The 15,991-nt window shown below is 51.0% G+C and overlaps 1 pseudogene; it reads right to left on the reverse strand.

Annotated features, from left to right (window-relative positions):
* The window catches only part of LOC124018308, an 84,435-nt pseudogene that overhangs the window by 26,052 nt on the left and 42,392 nt on the right, over positions 1-15,991 (reverse strand).

The following is a 15,991-nucleotide window of genomic DNA, read 5'->3' on the forward strand; positions in this document are numbered from 1 at the left end:
GGTTGTGTTGTGGTTGTATCATGATTGTGTTGTGGTTAATATCATGGTTGTATTGTGGTCCTTCTGTAGCTCAGTTGGTAGAGCATGGCGCTTATAACGCCAGGGTAGTGGGTTCGATCCCCGGGACCACCCATACGTAGAATGTATGCACACATGACTGTAAGTCGCTTTGGATAAAAGCGTCTGCTAAATGGATTATATTATTATTATTATTATATTATTATGGTTATATCATGGTTGTGTTGTGGTTGTGTCATGGTTGTGTTGTGGTTGTGTCATGGTTGTGTCGTGGTTGTGTTGTGGTTGTATCGTGGTTGTGTTGTGGTTGTATCGTGGTTGTGTTGTGGTTGTATCGTGGTTGTGTTGTGGTTGTATCATGGTTGTGTTGTGGTTATATCATGGTTGTATTGTGGTTATATCATGGTTATATCATGGTTGTATTATAGTTATATCATGGTTGTGTTGTGGTTATATCATGGTTATATTATGGTTATATCATGGTTATATTATGGTTATATCATGGTTATATTGTAGTTATATCATGGTTGTATTATGGTTATATCATGGTTGTGTTGTGGTTATATCATGGTTGTGTTGTGGTTATTTCATGGTTATATGATGGTTGTATTATGGTTATATCATGGTTGTATTATGGTTATATCATGGTTGTATTGTGGTTATATCATGGTTGTGTTGTGGTTATGTCATGGTTATATTATGGTTGTATTATGGTTATATCATGGTTGTATTATGGTTATATCATGGTTGTGTTGTGGTTATGTCATGGTTATATTATGGTTGTGTTGTGGTTATATCATGGTTGTGTTGTGGTTACTACCTGGTGTGAGTAGGCGTCTCCAGAGCCCAACAGTCTCTTGTTCTGGTTGTGTTGTGGTTGTATTATGGTTGTATCATGGTTGTGTTGTGGTTGTATCATGGTTGTGTTGTGGTTATATCATGGTTGTGTTGTGGTTATATCATGGTTGTGTTGTGGTTATATCATGGTTGTATTATGGTTGTGTTGTGGTTATATCATGGTTGTATCATGGTTGTGTTGTGGTTATATCATGGTTGTGTTGTGGTTACTACCTGGTGTGGGTAGGCGTCTCCAGAGCCCAACAGTCTCTTGTTCTGGTCAAACAGCATCCAGAGCTGAGAGTCAAACTCTGATTCATACAACTGGTCACACAGGACTGGACAGCTGGGGGTCACCTCACCTGACTTAGGCTGGGGAGAGAGGTAGAGAGGTCACACACACAGTACTGGACAGCTGGGGAGAGAGGTAGATAGGTAGAGAGGTCAGACAGTACTGGACAGCTGGGGAGAGAGGTAGAGAAGTCAGACAGTACTGGACAGCTGGGGAGAGAGGTAGAGAGGTAGAGAGGTCAGACAGTACTGGACAGCTGGGGAGAGAGGTAGAGAGGTCAGACAGTACTGGACAGCTGGGTAGAGAGGTAGAGAGGTCAGACAGTACTGGACAGCTGGGGAGAGAGGTAGAGAAGTCAGACAGTACTGGACAGCTGGGGAGAGAGGTAGAGAGGTCAGACAGTACTGGACAGCTGGGGAGAGAGGTAGAGAGGTAGAGAGGTAGAGAGGTCAGACAGTACTGGACAGCTGGGGAGAGAGGTAGAGAGGTAGAGAGGTCAGACAGTACTGGACAGCTGGGGTGAGAGGTAGAGAGGTCAGACAGTACTGGACAGCTGGGTAGAGGGGTAGAGAGGTCAGACAGTACTGGACAGCTGGGTAGAGAGGTAGAGAGGTCAGACAGTACTGGACAGCTGGGTAGAGAGGTCAGACAGTACTGGACAGCTGGGGAGAGAGGTAGAGAGGTCAGACACACAGTACTGGACAGCTGGGGAGAGAGGGAGACAGGTAGAGAGGTCAGACAGTACTGGACAGCTGGGTAGAGAGGTAGAGAGGTCAGACAGTACTGGACAGCTGGGGAGAGAGGTCACACACACAGTACTGGACAGCTGGGGAGAGAGGTAGAGAGGTCAGACAGTACTGGACAGCTGGGGAGAGAGGTAGAGGGGTCAGACAGTACTGGACAGCTGGGGAGAGAGGTAGAGAGGTCATACACACAGTACTGGACAGCTGGGGAGAGAGATAGAGAGGTAGAGAGGTCACACACACAGTACTGGACAGCTGGGTAGAGAGGTAGAGAGGTCAGACAGTACTGGACAGCTGGGGAGAGAGGTAGAGAGGTAGAGAGGTCAGACAGTACTGGACAGCTGGGGAGAGAGGTAGAGAGGTCACACACACAGTACTGGACAGCTGGGGAGAGAGGTAGAGAGGTAGAGAGGTCAGACAGTACTGGACAGCTGAGGAGAGACGTAGAGAGGTAGAGAGGTGGACAGTACTGGACAGCTGGGGAGAGAGGTAGAGAGGTAGAGAGGTCAGACAGTACTGGACAGCTGGGGAGAGAGGTAGAGAGGTAGAGAGGTCAGACAGTACTGGACAGCTGGGGAGAGGGGTAGAGAGGTCAGACAGTACTGGACAGCTGGGGAGAGAGGTATAGAGGTCAGACAGTACTGGACAGCTGGGTAGAGAGGTCAGACAGTACTGGACAGCTGGGTAGAGAGGTAGAGAGGTCAGACAGTACTGGACAGCTGGGTAGAGAGGTAGAGAGGTCAGACACACAGTACTGGACAGCTGGGGAGAGAGGTAGAGAGGTAGAGAGGTCAGACAGTACTGGACAGCTGGGGAGAGAGATAGAGGTAGAGAGGTCAGACAGTACTGGACAGCTGGGGAGAGAGGTAGAGAGGTCAGACAGTACTGGACAGCTGGGGAGAGAGGTAGAGAGGTAGAGAGGTCAGACAGTACTGGACAGCTGGGGAGAGAGGTAGAGAGGTCAGACAGTACTGGACAGCTGGGGAGAGGGGTAGAGAGGTAGAGAGGTCAGACAGTACTGGACAGCTGGGGAGAGAGGTAGAGAGGTCAGACAGTACTGGACAGCTGGGTAGAGGGGTAGAGAGGTCAGACAGTACTGGACAGCTGGGTAGAGAGGTAGAGAGGTCAGACAGTACTGGACAGCTGGGGGAGAGGTAGAGAGGTAGAGAGGTCAGACACAGTACTGGACAGCTGGGGAGAGAGGAGAGAGGTAGAGAGGTCAGACAGTACTGGACAGCTGGGAGAGAGGTAGAGAGGTCAGACAGTACTGGACAGCTGGGGAGAGAGGTAGAGAGTTCACACACAGTACTGGACAGCTGGGGAGAGAGGTAGAGAGGTAGAGGGGTAGAGGGGTCAGACAGTACTGGACAGCTGGGGAGAGAGGTAGAGAGGTCAGACAGTACTGGACAGCTGGGGAGAGAGGTAGAGGGGTCAGACAGTACTGGACAGCTGGGGAGAGAGGTAGAGAGGTAGAGGTCACACACACAGTACTGGACAGCTGGGGAGAGAGGTAGAGAGGTCACACACACAGTACTGGACAGCTGGGGAGAGAGGTAGAGAGGTCAGACAGTACTGGGCAGCTGGGGAGAGAGGTAGAGAGGTCAGACAGTACTGGACAGCTGGGGAGAGAGGTAGAGAGGTCAGACAGTACTGGACATCTGGGGAGAGAGGTAGAGAGGTCACACACACAGTACTGGAGAGAGGTAGAGAGGTAGAGAGGTCAGACAGTACTGGACAGCTGGGGAGAGAGGTAGAGAGGTCAGACAGTACTGGACAGCTGGGTAGAGAGGTAGAGAGGTCACACACACAGTACTGGACAGCTGGGGAGAGAGATAGAGAGGTCAGACAGTACTGGACAGCTGGGGAGAGAGGTAGAGGGGTAGAGGGGTCAGACAGTACTGGACAGCTGGGGAGAGAGGTAGAGAGGTCACACACACAGTACTGGAGAGAGGTAGAGAGGTAGAGAGGTCAGACAGTACTGGACAGCTGGGGAGAGAGGTAGAGAGGTCAGACAGTACTGGACAGCTGGGTAGAGAGGTAGAGAGGTCACACACACAGTACTGGACAGCTGGGGAGAGAGATAGAGAGGTCAGACAGTACTGGACAGCTGGGGAGAGAGGTAGAGGGGTAGAGGGGTCAGACAGTACTGGACAGCTGGGGAGAGAGGTAGAGAGGTCAGACAGTACTGGACAGCTGGGGAGAGAGGTAGAGAGGTCACACACACAGTACTGGACAGCTGGGGGTCTCCTCTCCTGACTTAGGCTGGGGAGAGAGGTAGAGAGGTAGAGAGGTCAGACAGTACTGGACAGCTGGGTAGAGAGGTAGAGAGGTCAGACAGTACTGGACAGCTGGGGAGAGAGGTAGAGAGGTAGAGAGGTCAGACAGTACTGGACAGCTGGGGAGAGAGATAGAGAGGTAGAGAGGTCAGACAGTACTGGACAGCTGGGGAGAGAGGTAGAGAGGTAGAGGGGTAGAGAGGTCAGACAGTACTGGACAGCTGGGGAGAGAGGTAGAGAGGTAGAGAGGTCAGACAGTACTGGACAGCTGGGGAGAGAGGAAGAGAGGTCAGGCAGTACTGGACAGCTGGGGAGAAAGGTAGAGAGGTAGAGGGAGAGAGGTCAGACAGTACTGGACAGCTGGGGAGAGGGAGAGAGGTAGAGAGGTCACAGTACTGGACAGCTGGGGAGAGAGGTAGAGAGGTCACAGTACTGGACAGCTGGGGAGAGAGGTAGAGAGGGACAGAGGTAGAGAGGTAGAGAGGTAGAGGGGTCAGACAGTACTGGACAGCTGGGGAGAGAGGTAGAGAGGTAGAGGGGTAGAGGGGTAGAGAGGGAGAGAGGTAGAGAGGGATAGAGGGATAGAGGTAGAGAGGATAGAGGTAGAGGGGTAGAGGGGGTAGAGAGGTAGAGAGGTAGAGAGGTAGAGGGGGAGAGGGGTAGAGGGGTAGAGAGGTAGAGAGGGAGAGGGGGAGAGGGGGAGAGAGGTAGAGGGGGAGAGAGGGAGAGAGGTAGAGAGGGATAGAGGGATAGAGAGGTAGAGAGGGATAGAGGGATAGAGAGGGATAGAGGTAGAGAGGTAGAGAGGGAGAGAGGTAGAGAGGTAGAGAGGTAGAGAGGTAGAGGGGTAGAGGGGTAGAGAGGTAGAGAGGTAGAGAGGTAGAGAGGTAGAGGGGTAGAGGGGTAGAGAGGTAGAGGGGTAGAGGGGTAGAGAGGTAGAGGGGTAGAGAGGGAGAGGGGTCACACACCAAACAGAGGTGTATAATACGACCTAGACACTCTCACCTGGTGGAAGCTGTAGGTGAGGATGATTTCGTAGAGCTGTCTGTTGTTGGGGAGGACATCTCTGTGACCCAGAGCCTTGATCTTAGAACTCAGAGGTCTGGAAGAAGCAGGAAACAGACAGAGTTAGATGGGATGCTTGGGGATAGATGGGATGCTTGGGAATAGATGGGATGCTTGGGGATAGATGGGATGCTTGGGGATAGATGGGATGCTTGGGGATAGATGGGATGCTTGGGGATAGATGGGATGCTTGGGGATAGATGGGATGCTTGGGGATAGATGGGATGCTTGGGGATAGATGGGATGCTTGGGGATAGATGGGATGCTTGGGGATAGATGGGATGCTTGGGGATAGATGGGATGCTTGGGGATAGATGGGATGCTTGGAGATAGATGGGATGCTTGGGATGCTTGGGGATAGATGCTGTGGGTTAGACTCTGTACACTGAGACGATCTGTCAGGACTAGGTGGGATGCTTGGGGATAGATGGGATGCTTGGGGGTAGATGGGATGCTTGGGGGTAGATGGGATGCTTGGGGGTAGATGGGATGCTTGGGGATTGATGGGATGCTTGGGGATAGATGCTGTGGGTTAGACACTGTACACTGAGACGATCTGTCAGGACTAGATGGGATGCTTGGGGATAGATGCTGTGGGTTAGACACTGTACACTGAGACGATCTGTCAGGACTAGATGGGATGCTTGGGGATAGATACACGGCTGTGTCCCCAGCGCCTGGTCTGTGTGCCCACATGGACCGGAAAGGAAGGAGGGGGGGCTGAGAACTTCCTTCTGAGAGGATGGAGAAGCTGAGAGTTTCCTTCTGAGAGGACGGAGAAGTAGAAGCTGAGAGTTTCCTTCTGAGAGGATGAGACGGAGAAGCTGAGAGTTTCCTTCTGAGAGGATGGAGAAGGTGAGAGTTTCCTTCTGAGAGGATGGAGAAGTAGAAGCTGAGAGTTTCCTTCTGAGAGGATGAGACGGAGAAGCTGAGAGTTTCCTTCTGAGAGGATGGAGACGCTGAGAGTTTCCTTCTGAGAGGATGGAGAAGCTGAGAGTTTCCTTCTGAGAGGATGGAGAAGCTGAGAGTTTCCTTCTGAGAGGACGGAGAAGTAGAAGCTGAGAGTTTCCTTCTGAGAGGATGAGACGGAGAAGCTGAGAGTTTCCTTCTGAGAGGATGGAGACGCTGAGAGTTTCCTTCTGAGAGGATGGAGAAGCTGAGAGTTTCCTTCTGAGAGGATGGAGAAGCTGAGAGTTTCCTTCTGAGAGGATGGAGACGCTGAGAGTTTCCTTCTGAGAGGATGGAGAAGCTGAGAGTTTCCTTCTGAGAGGATGGAGACGCTGAGAGTTTCCTTCTGAGAGGATGGAGACGCTGAGAGTTTCCTTCTGAGAGGATGGAGAAGCTGAGAGTTTCCTTCTGAGAGGATGGAGACGCTGAGAGTTTCCTTCTGAGAGGATGGAGAAGGTGAGAGTTTCCTTCTGAGAGGATGGAGAAGGTGAGAGTTTCCTTCTGAGAGGATGAGACGGAGAAGCTGAGAGTTTCCTTCTGAGAGGATGGAGACGCTGAGAGTTTCCTTCTGAGAGGATGGAGAAGGTGAGAGTTTCCTTCTGAGAGGATGGAGAAGCTGAGAGTTTCCTTCTGAGAGGATGGAGAAGCTGAGAGTTTCCTTCTGAGAGGATGGAGACGGAGAAGCTGAGTTTCCTTCTGAGAGGATGGAGGAGCTGAGAGTTTCCTCACAAAAACGAACACGTTTGAACACAGAAGTTAATCACGAAGCTGACCAGATTAGTGACTAATGTAACCTGGTATATATATCAGACTGTAGGTGGTGGGTAGAGGGGTAGGTAGGGGTAGAGGGGTAGGTAGGGGGTAGAGGGGTAGGTAGGGGGTTGTATTTGGAGACATATGTCCCAGTGTGGCTGCACACAGATCTTCAGAGTGACCCTGGGAGAAACGTGACTAATGTAACCCTAATGTAACTCTTTAGTTTAGGTAGGGTAGGACCCAAGTCTTCAGGGTGATGATGGGAGGTGTGGGTGGGTGGGTGTATTTCTTTAGTTTTGTACCTGAGCGGCTGGACCCAAGTCTTCAGGGTGATGACGGGAGAAACATCCTCGTACCTCAGGGAGAGGACACCTCAAAACTAGTCACGCCGTCTGATGCATGCTGGGTGAGACAAAAATCATGAGTCAGAAAAGGACTTTTGGTCGTAAAACTGGTACGACACGTCCCACAACACAGAGGAGTGTGCTGTGGTACGTCCTATAATTAATAATAACACAATACCCAGCGATGACATCACAATGACATCCCGCGATGACATCACGATGACATACCCCGCGATGACATCACAATATCACCCGCGATGACATCACAATACCCGCGATGACATCACAATACCCCGCGATGACATTCCTTCGACCTCATAACTTGGTTTTTGTTCTGACTCATCAGTGGGACCTTATATAGACAGGTGTCTGCCTTTCCAAATCCTGTCCAATCCTATTGAACTTACCACAGGTGGACTCCAATAAAGTTGTAGAAACATCTCAAGGATGATCAATGGAAACAGGATGCACCTGAGCTCAATTTGGAGTCTCATAGAAAAGGGTCTGAACACTTATGTAAATAAAGTATTTATGTTTATTATATATTTGCAAATTGTTCTAAAAACCTGTTCTTGCTTTGTCATTATGGGATATTGTGATGTCATCGTGGGGTATTGTGATGTCATCGTAGAGGTGAGGGTGAGGTGTATATACTCACTATGTGTAGAGGTGAGGGTGAGGTGGTCAGGCCGTGGAAGGAGATACTGTAGTCAACGGTGACGTCACCAAGGCTGGCCCACCACCGGGCGACACATACCTCTACGGTCCTCCCCGACTAGAGAGGAGACACTCAGTCAAAACAGCATCACAGAGACACATAACTCTACTGTCCTCCCCGACTAGAGAGGAGACACTCAGTCAAAACAGCATCACATACCTCTACTGTCCTCCCCGACTAGAGAGGAGACACTCAGTCAAAACAGCATCACAGAGACACATAACTCTACTGTCCTCCCTGACTAGAGAGGAGACACTCAGTCAAAACAGCATCACAGAGACACATAACTCTACTGTCCTCCCCGACTAGAGAGGAGACACTCAGTCAAAACAGCATCACATAACTCTACTGTCCTCCCTGACTAGAGAGGAGACACTCAGTCAAAACAGCATCACAGAGACACATAACTCTACTGTCCTCCCTGACTAGAGAGGAGACACTCAGTCAAAACAGCATCACATAACTCTACTAGAGCCTCCCGGCAACTAGAGAGCAACTAGAGACACGGCAACTAGAGCCAGCGGCAACTAGAGCCTGACGGCAACTAGAGCCTGAGAGGCAACTAGAGCAAAACGGCAACTAGAGCCTGGCGGCAACTAGAGCCTGACGGATAGGCTGTTGGGAGCCTGACGGCAACTAGAGCCTGTCGGCAACTAGAGCCTGTCGGCAACTAGAGCCTGACGGCAAACTAGAGCCTTACGGCAACTAGTCCAGTGGACGGCAATCCGGGAGCCTGACGGCAACTAGAGCCTGACGGCAACTAGAGCCTGTCTCAGTGGCAACTAGAGCCTGACGGCAACTAGAGCCTGCGGCAACTACGGGAGCCTAATCGGCAACTAGAGCCTGTCTCAGCAACTAGAGCCACGGCAACTAGAGCCTGTCGGCAACTAGAGCCTGATCGGCAACTAGAGCCTGTCTCAGTGCAACTAGAGCCACGGCAACTAGAGCCTGACGGCACTAGAGCCTAACGGCAACTAGAGCCTGTCGGCAACTAGAGCCTGACGGCTGTCTAGAGCCTGGCGGCAACTAGAGCCTGACGGCAACTAGAGCCTGACGGCAACCAGAGCCTGGACGGCACTACGGGAGCCTGACGGCAACTAGAGCCTGACGGCAACTAGAGCCTGACGGCAACTAGAGCCTGACTGGGCAACTAGAGCTGATTACTGCCTTACGGCAACTAGCCTCCAGAGCCTGACGGCAACTAGAGCCTGAGACGGATTTACTAGAGCCTTACGTTTATCAGATTAGAGCCTGACAATGGTCCATTGCAGAGCCTGAGTAGACGGATTTACTACGGGAGCCTTATCAGCTAGAGCCTGACGGCAATGTTTCTAGAGCCTTGCGGCACCAGTAGCCTGACTTACTACGGGAGCCTAATCAGGCATCTAGGGCCTGGTTTTTACTAGAGCCTGACGGCACTAGAGCCTGTTGGCAACTAGAGCCTGACGGCAACTAGAGCCTGATCGGCAACTAGAGCCGGCATTATAAAGCCTGACTGAACTACGGGATTACATAAACTACGGGAGCCTGACTGCACTACGGGAGCCTGACGGCAACCACGGGAGCCTGACTGCACGGGAGCCTGACGGCAACTAGAGCCTGACGGCAACTACGGGAGCCTGACTGCAACTACGGGAGCCTGACGGCAACTACGGGAGCCTGACGGCAACTACGGGAGCCTGACGGCAACTAGAGCCTGACGGCAACTACGGGAGCCTGACTGCAACTACGGGAGCCTGACGGCAACTACGGGAGCCTGACGGCAACTACGGGAGCCTGACGGCAACTACGGGAGCCTGACGGCAACTAGAGCCTGACGGCAACTAGAGCCTGACGGCAACTAGAGCCTGACGGCAACTAGAGCCTGACGGCAACTAGAGCCTGACGGCAACTAGAGCCTGACGGCAACTAGAGCCTGACGGCAACTAGAGCCTGACGGTAACTACGGGAGCCTGACGGCAACTAGAGCCTGACGGTAACTACGGGAGCCTGACGGCAACTACGGGAGCCTGACGGTAACTACGGGAGCCTGACGGCAACTACGGGAGCCTGACGGCAACTACGGGAGCCTGACGGTAACTACGGGAGCCTGACGGCAACTAGAGCCTGACGGCAACTAGAGCCTGACGGCAACTACGGGAGCCTGACGGTAACTACGGGAGCCTGACGGTAACTACGGGAGCCTGACGGCAACTAGAGCCTGACGGCAACTAGAGCCTGACGGCAACTAGAGCCTGACGGCAACTAGAGCCTGACGGCAACTAGAGCCTGACGGCAACTAGAGCCTGACGGCAACTAGAGCCTGACTGCAACTAGAGCCTGACGGCAACTAGAGCCTGACGGCAACTAGAGCCTGACGGCAACTAGAGCCTGACGGCAACTAGAGCCTGACGGCAACTAGAGCCTGACGGCAACTAGAGCCTGACGGCAACTAGAGCCTGACGGCAACTACGGGAGCCTGACGGCAACTACGGGAGCCTGACGGCAACTACGGGAGCCTGACGGCAACTACGGGAGCCTGACGGTAACTACGGGAGCCTGACGGTAACTACGGGAGCCTGACGGTAACTAGAGCCTGACGGTAACTACGGGAGCCTGACGGTAACTACGGGAGCCTGACGGTAACTACGGGAGCCTCACGGTAACCTCCGGACGGAGCCTCACGGTAACCTCCGGACGGAGCCTCACGGTAACCTCCGGACGGAGCCTCACGGTAACCTCCGGACGGAGCCTCACGGTAACCTCCGGACGGAGCCTCACGGTAACCTCCGGACGGAGCCTCACGGTAACCTCCGGACGGAGCCTCACGGTAACCTCCGGACGGAGCCTCACGGTAACCTCCGGGCCCGGAGCCTCACGGTAACCTCCGGGCCGGAGCCTCACGGTAACCTCCGGACGGAGCCTCACGGTAACCTCCGGACGGAGCCTCACGGTAACCTCCGGACGGAGCCTCACGGTAACCTCCGGACGGAGCCTCACGGTAACCTCCGGACGGAGCCTAGCGGTAACCTCCGGACGGAGCCTAACGGTAACCTCCGGACGGAGCCTAGCGGTAACCTCCGGACGGAGCCTAACGGTAACCTCCGGACGGAGCCTGCGGTAACCTCCGGACGGAGCCTAACGGTAACCTCCCGGACGGAGCCTAACGGTAACCTCCGGACGGAGCCTAACGGTAACCTCCGGACGGAGCCTAACGGTAACCTCCGGACGGAGCCTAACGGTAACCTCCGGACGGAGCCTAACGGTAACCTCCGGACGGAGCCTAACGGTAACCTCCGGAGCCTCACGGTAACTTCAGGAGCGTGATGGTAACTTCCGGAGCCTAACGGCAGCGGGAGGAGGAGGGGCAGGGAACAGGTTATTTTCTCCTATATTGATCTCTTGCTCCCTAATTTGTGTGTCTTCAGTTTTAATCGCAGCATCAGACAGGCTCAGTAGCCTACAGTACCAGGTACTGTACCTATAGCTGATCCCATTCAAACAGGATGTTCCTAGAAATGGAAAAACATTTGAACATTTCTACCAATCGATTGGTCGAAAGAACAGACGACGACTCGGTCGACCAAAACAAAAACGTTTTTTTTTTTTAGTCGGGGAGCCCTATTGTTTACACGCATATTGTTGACTGCATTTCTTATGAAATATATACTGGGATTGATTGGTTGACTGATTGACTGATTGATTGACTGACTGATTGACTGACTGATTGAATGACTGATTGACTGACTGAATGACTGACTGATTGAATGACTGATTGACTGACTGACTGACTGACTAGCTGACTGATTGACTGACTGATTGAATGACTGACTGACTGACTGAATGAATGACTGACTGATTGAATGACTGATTGAATGACTGACTGATTGACTGATTGATTGACTGACTGAATGACTGATTGACTGACTGACTAGCTGACTAACTGACTGAATGACTGACTGATTGACTGACTGAGTGACTGATTGAGTGACTGACTGACTGAGTGACTGATTGAGTGACTGACTGAGTGATTGACTGAGTGAGTGACTGATTGATTGAGTGACTGACTGACTGATTGACTGATTGACTGATTGACTGATTGATTGAGTGAGAGTCAGTACCAGGACAGGGAAAGCTTCAGTCAGGGAGCTCTTCTCCAGCAGAGAGGAGAACTTGTAGAACTCGTTGGTTCTGTAAGCTCTCTGCTTCACCAGGTGGACCGCATGGAGGACAAACTTAGAGGACACGTCCCCGCTCTGAGACGTCAATGTTATCTCTGGAGGGGGGAAGGGGGAGACGGAGAGGGGAGAGAGATGGAGAGAGGGGAGAGAGATGGAGAGGGGGAGAGAGACGGGGAGGGGGAGAGAGACGGGGAGGGGGAGAGAGACGGAGAGGAGAGAGAGAGACGGAGAGGGAGAGAGAGAGAGAGGGGGAGGGAGAGGGGGAGAGAGACGGAGAGGGAGAGAGACGGAGAGGGGAGAGAGACGGAGAGGGGAGAGAGACGGAGAGGGGGAGAGACGGAGAGGGGGAGAGACGGAGAGGAGAGAGATGGAGAGGGGGAGAGAGAGATGGAGAGGGGGAGAGAGATGGAGAGGGGGAGGAGAGAGATGGAGAGAGGGGGGGGGAGAGAGATGGAGAGGGGGAGAGAGAGATGGAGAGGGAGGAGAGAGATGGAGAGGGGGAGGAGAGAGATGGAGAGGGGGAGGAGAGAGATGGAGAGGGGAGAGAGATGGAGAGGGGAGAGGAGGAGAAATGGAGAGGGGGAGGGGAGAGAAATGGAGAGGGGGGGAGAGAAATGGAGAGGGGAGAGAGAAATGGAGAGGGGGGAGAGAGATGGAGGGGAGAGAGATGGAGAGGGAGAGAGATGGAGAGGGGAGAGATGGAGAGGGAGAGAGATGGAGAGGGAGAGAGATGGAGAGGGGAGAGAGATGGAGAGGGAGAGAGATGGAGAGGGGAGAGAGATGGAGAGGGAGAGAGATGGAGGGGGAGAGAGATGGAGAGGGGAGAGAGATGGAGAGGGGAGAGAGATGGAGAGGGAGAGAGATGGAGAGGGGAGAGAGATGGAGAGGGGAGAGAGATGGAGGGGAGAGAGATGGAGAGGGAGAGAGATGGAGAGGGAGAGAGATGAAAGATGGAGGGGAGAGAGATGGGAGAGGGAGAGAGATGGAGAGGGGGAAAGAGAGAGAGAGATGGAGAGAGATGGAGAGGGGGGAAAAGAGAGCGAGATGGAGAGAGAGGAGAGGAGAGAGGGGGAGAGAGCGAGAGAGAGGAGAGGAGAGCGAGAGGAGAGAGAGATGGAGAGGGGGGGGGGGGGAAGAGAGAGAGGAGATGGAGAAGGGGGGCAAAAAGAGGTGAGATACATTTGACAAATCTTTCTTTTGGGCGATACGGAGAATATTACCCATCATATATATATATATATATATATATATCTCACACACACCTGCCCAGGAGGCTCCCCGTGGAACCGTGATGAAGTGTCGTCGAATCTGTCCTGGTCTGAAGTGGACATCTGTGAAGAGAACCTCCTGACTGTGGCCCTCAGGAACTCTACAGAGACACAGGGGACATCTGTGAACAGAACCTCCTGACTGTGGCCCTCAGGAACTCTACAGAGACACAGGGGACATCTGTGAAGAGAACCTCCTGACTGTGGCCCTCAGGAACTCTACAGAGAGACAGGGGACATCTGTGAAGAGAACCTCCTGACTGTGGCCCTCAGGAACTCTACAGAGAGACAGGGGACATCTGTGAACAGAACCTCCTGACTGTGGCCCTCAGGAACTCTACAGAGAGACAGGGGACATCTGTGAAGAGAACCTCCTGACTGTGGCCCTCAGGAACTCTACAGAGACACAGAGGACATACCGTACTCAGGACAACACAACACCATTCACTAGACTAGAGCAGAGACATACCGTACTCAGGACAAGACCATTCACTAGACTAGAGCAGAGAGACAGGGGACATACCGTACTCAGGACAACACAACACCATTCAATAGGCTTGGGGCGGTATTCAGATTGTCAAACTGACTGTAACATACCGGGATATCCGGTAATACCGGCATTAAACACAAGGGGGTGCTATTTATTTTCAAATCCCATTGGAGTTTCTGTAGTCTGAAGGTTAGCAATGCTAACAAGTACATGTAAAATCCCATTGGAGTTTCTGTAGTCTGAAGTTTAGCAATGCTAACATGTACATGTAAAATCCCATTGAAGTTTCTGTAGTCTGAAGGTTAGCAATGCTAACAAGTACATGTAAAATCCCATTGGAGTTTCTGTAGCCTGAAGGTTAGCAATGCTAACATGTACATGTAAAATACCATTGGAGTTTCTGTAGCCTGAAGGTTAGCAATGCTAACAAGTACATGTAAAATCCCACTGGAATTTCTGTAGTCTGAAAGTTAGCAATGCTAACAAGTACATGTAAAATCCCATTGGAGTTTCTGTAGCCTGAAGGTTAGCAATGCTAACATGTACATGTAAATCCCATTGGAGTTTCTGTAGTCTGAAGGTTAGCAATGCTAACAAGTACATGTAAAATCCCATTTAGAAAGAAGCTAAACACGTAGCTAGATAGCTAACTAGCTACTGAACTCAACACATTTTAAACAGTTTCACTTTAATAGTTGTAAGATATCTAGCTGGTAAAAACATTTAGTTTGTGAATGACCCGTAAATTAGATCACCTGACGCACAACGTACAACAGTTGACTGCAGGTCATTTAAAAGTAGATACAACATAACAATGTTTTAATAAACATCTACAATATAAATATAGTTTATAATAATAATATTTATAAATAATAAATATAGTTTCAACAGGTATTGAAAAACCACGTCGTTTCCTGATACCCCCCAGGTACATGCGGTATACCGCCCAAACCTACCAATCACTCCTAAACAAACAACGGTCACACACAGAAGTATTGATTGGGTTTCACAGAAGTATTGATTGTACAGAAGTATTGATTGTGTTGTACAGAAGTATTGATTGTGTTGAACAGAAGTATTGATTGTGTTGAACAGAAGTATTGATTGTGTTGAACAGAAGTATTGATTGTCTTGTACAGAAGTATTGATTGTGTTGAACAGAAGTATTGATTGTACAGAAGTATTGATTGTACAGAAGTATTGATTGTGTTGTACAGAAGTATTGATTGTGTTGTACAGAAGTATTGATTGTGTTGAACAGAAGTATTGATTGTGTTGAACAGAAGTATTGATTGTGTTGAACAGAAGTATTGATTGTGTTGAACAGAAGTATTGATTGTGTTGTACAGAAGTCGTGGTCTTACTTGGTTGGGATGATAACCGTTATGGGGACTCTGAACAGAGGGCCAGAGCTGGGGGACGCTGTGTCATAACCACACACCTGAAACACAACAGGTCCAATACTGGATTAAATACTGGACATCCTCCTCTCTCTCTCTCTTCCTGAAACAGGTTCAATACTGGATTAAATACTGGACATCCTCCTCTCTCTCTCTTCCTGAAACAGGTTCAATACTGGATTAAATACTGGACATCCTCCTCCCTCTCTCTCTCTTCCTGAAACAGGTTCAATACTGGATTAAATACTGGACATCCTCCTCTCTCTCTCTCTTCCTGAAACAGGTCCAATACTGAATTAAATACTGGACATCCTCCTCTCTCTCTCTCTCTTCCTGAAACAGGTTCAATACTGGATTAAATACCAGACATCCTCCTCTCTCTCTCTCTCTTCCTGAAACAGGTTCAATACTGGATTAAATACTGGACATCCTCCTCCCTCTCTCCTCTCCGTACCTCAGTATAAACCAGTCCCTCTCTCTCTCCTCTCCGTACCTCAGTATAAACCAGTCCCTCTCTCTCTCCTCTCCGTACCTCAGTATAAACCAGTCTCTCTCTCCTCTCCGTACCTCAGTATAAACCAGTCTCTCTCTCCTCTCCGTACCTCAGTATAAACCAGTCCCTCTCTCTCTCCTCTCCGTACCTCAGTATAAACCAGTCCCTCTCTCTCTCCTCTCC

This window comes from Oncorhynchus gorbuscha, unplaced genomic scaffold (genome assembly GCF_021184085.1).
Source record: "Oncorhynchus gorbuscha isolate QuinsamMale2020 ecotype Even-year unplaced genomic scaffold, OgorEven_v1.0 Un_scaffold_472, whole genome shotgun sequence".
In the NCBI taxonomy this organism is placed as follows: Eukaryota; Metazoa; Chordata; class Actinopteri; order Salmoniformes; family Salmonidae; genus Oncorhynchus; species Oncorhynchus gorbuscha.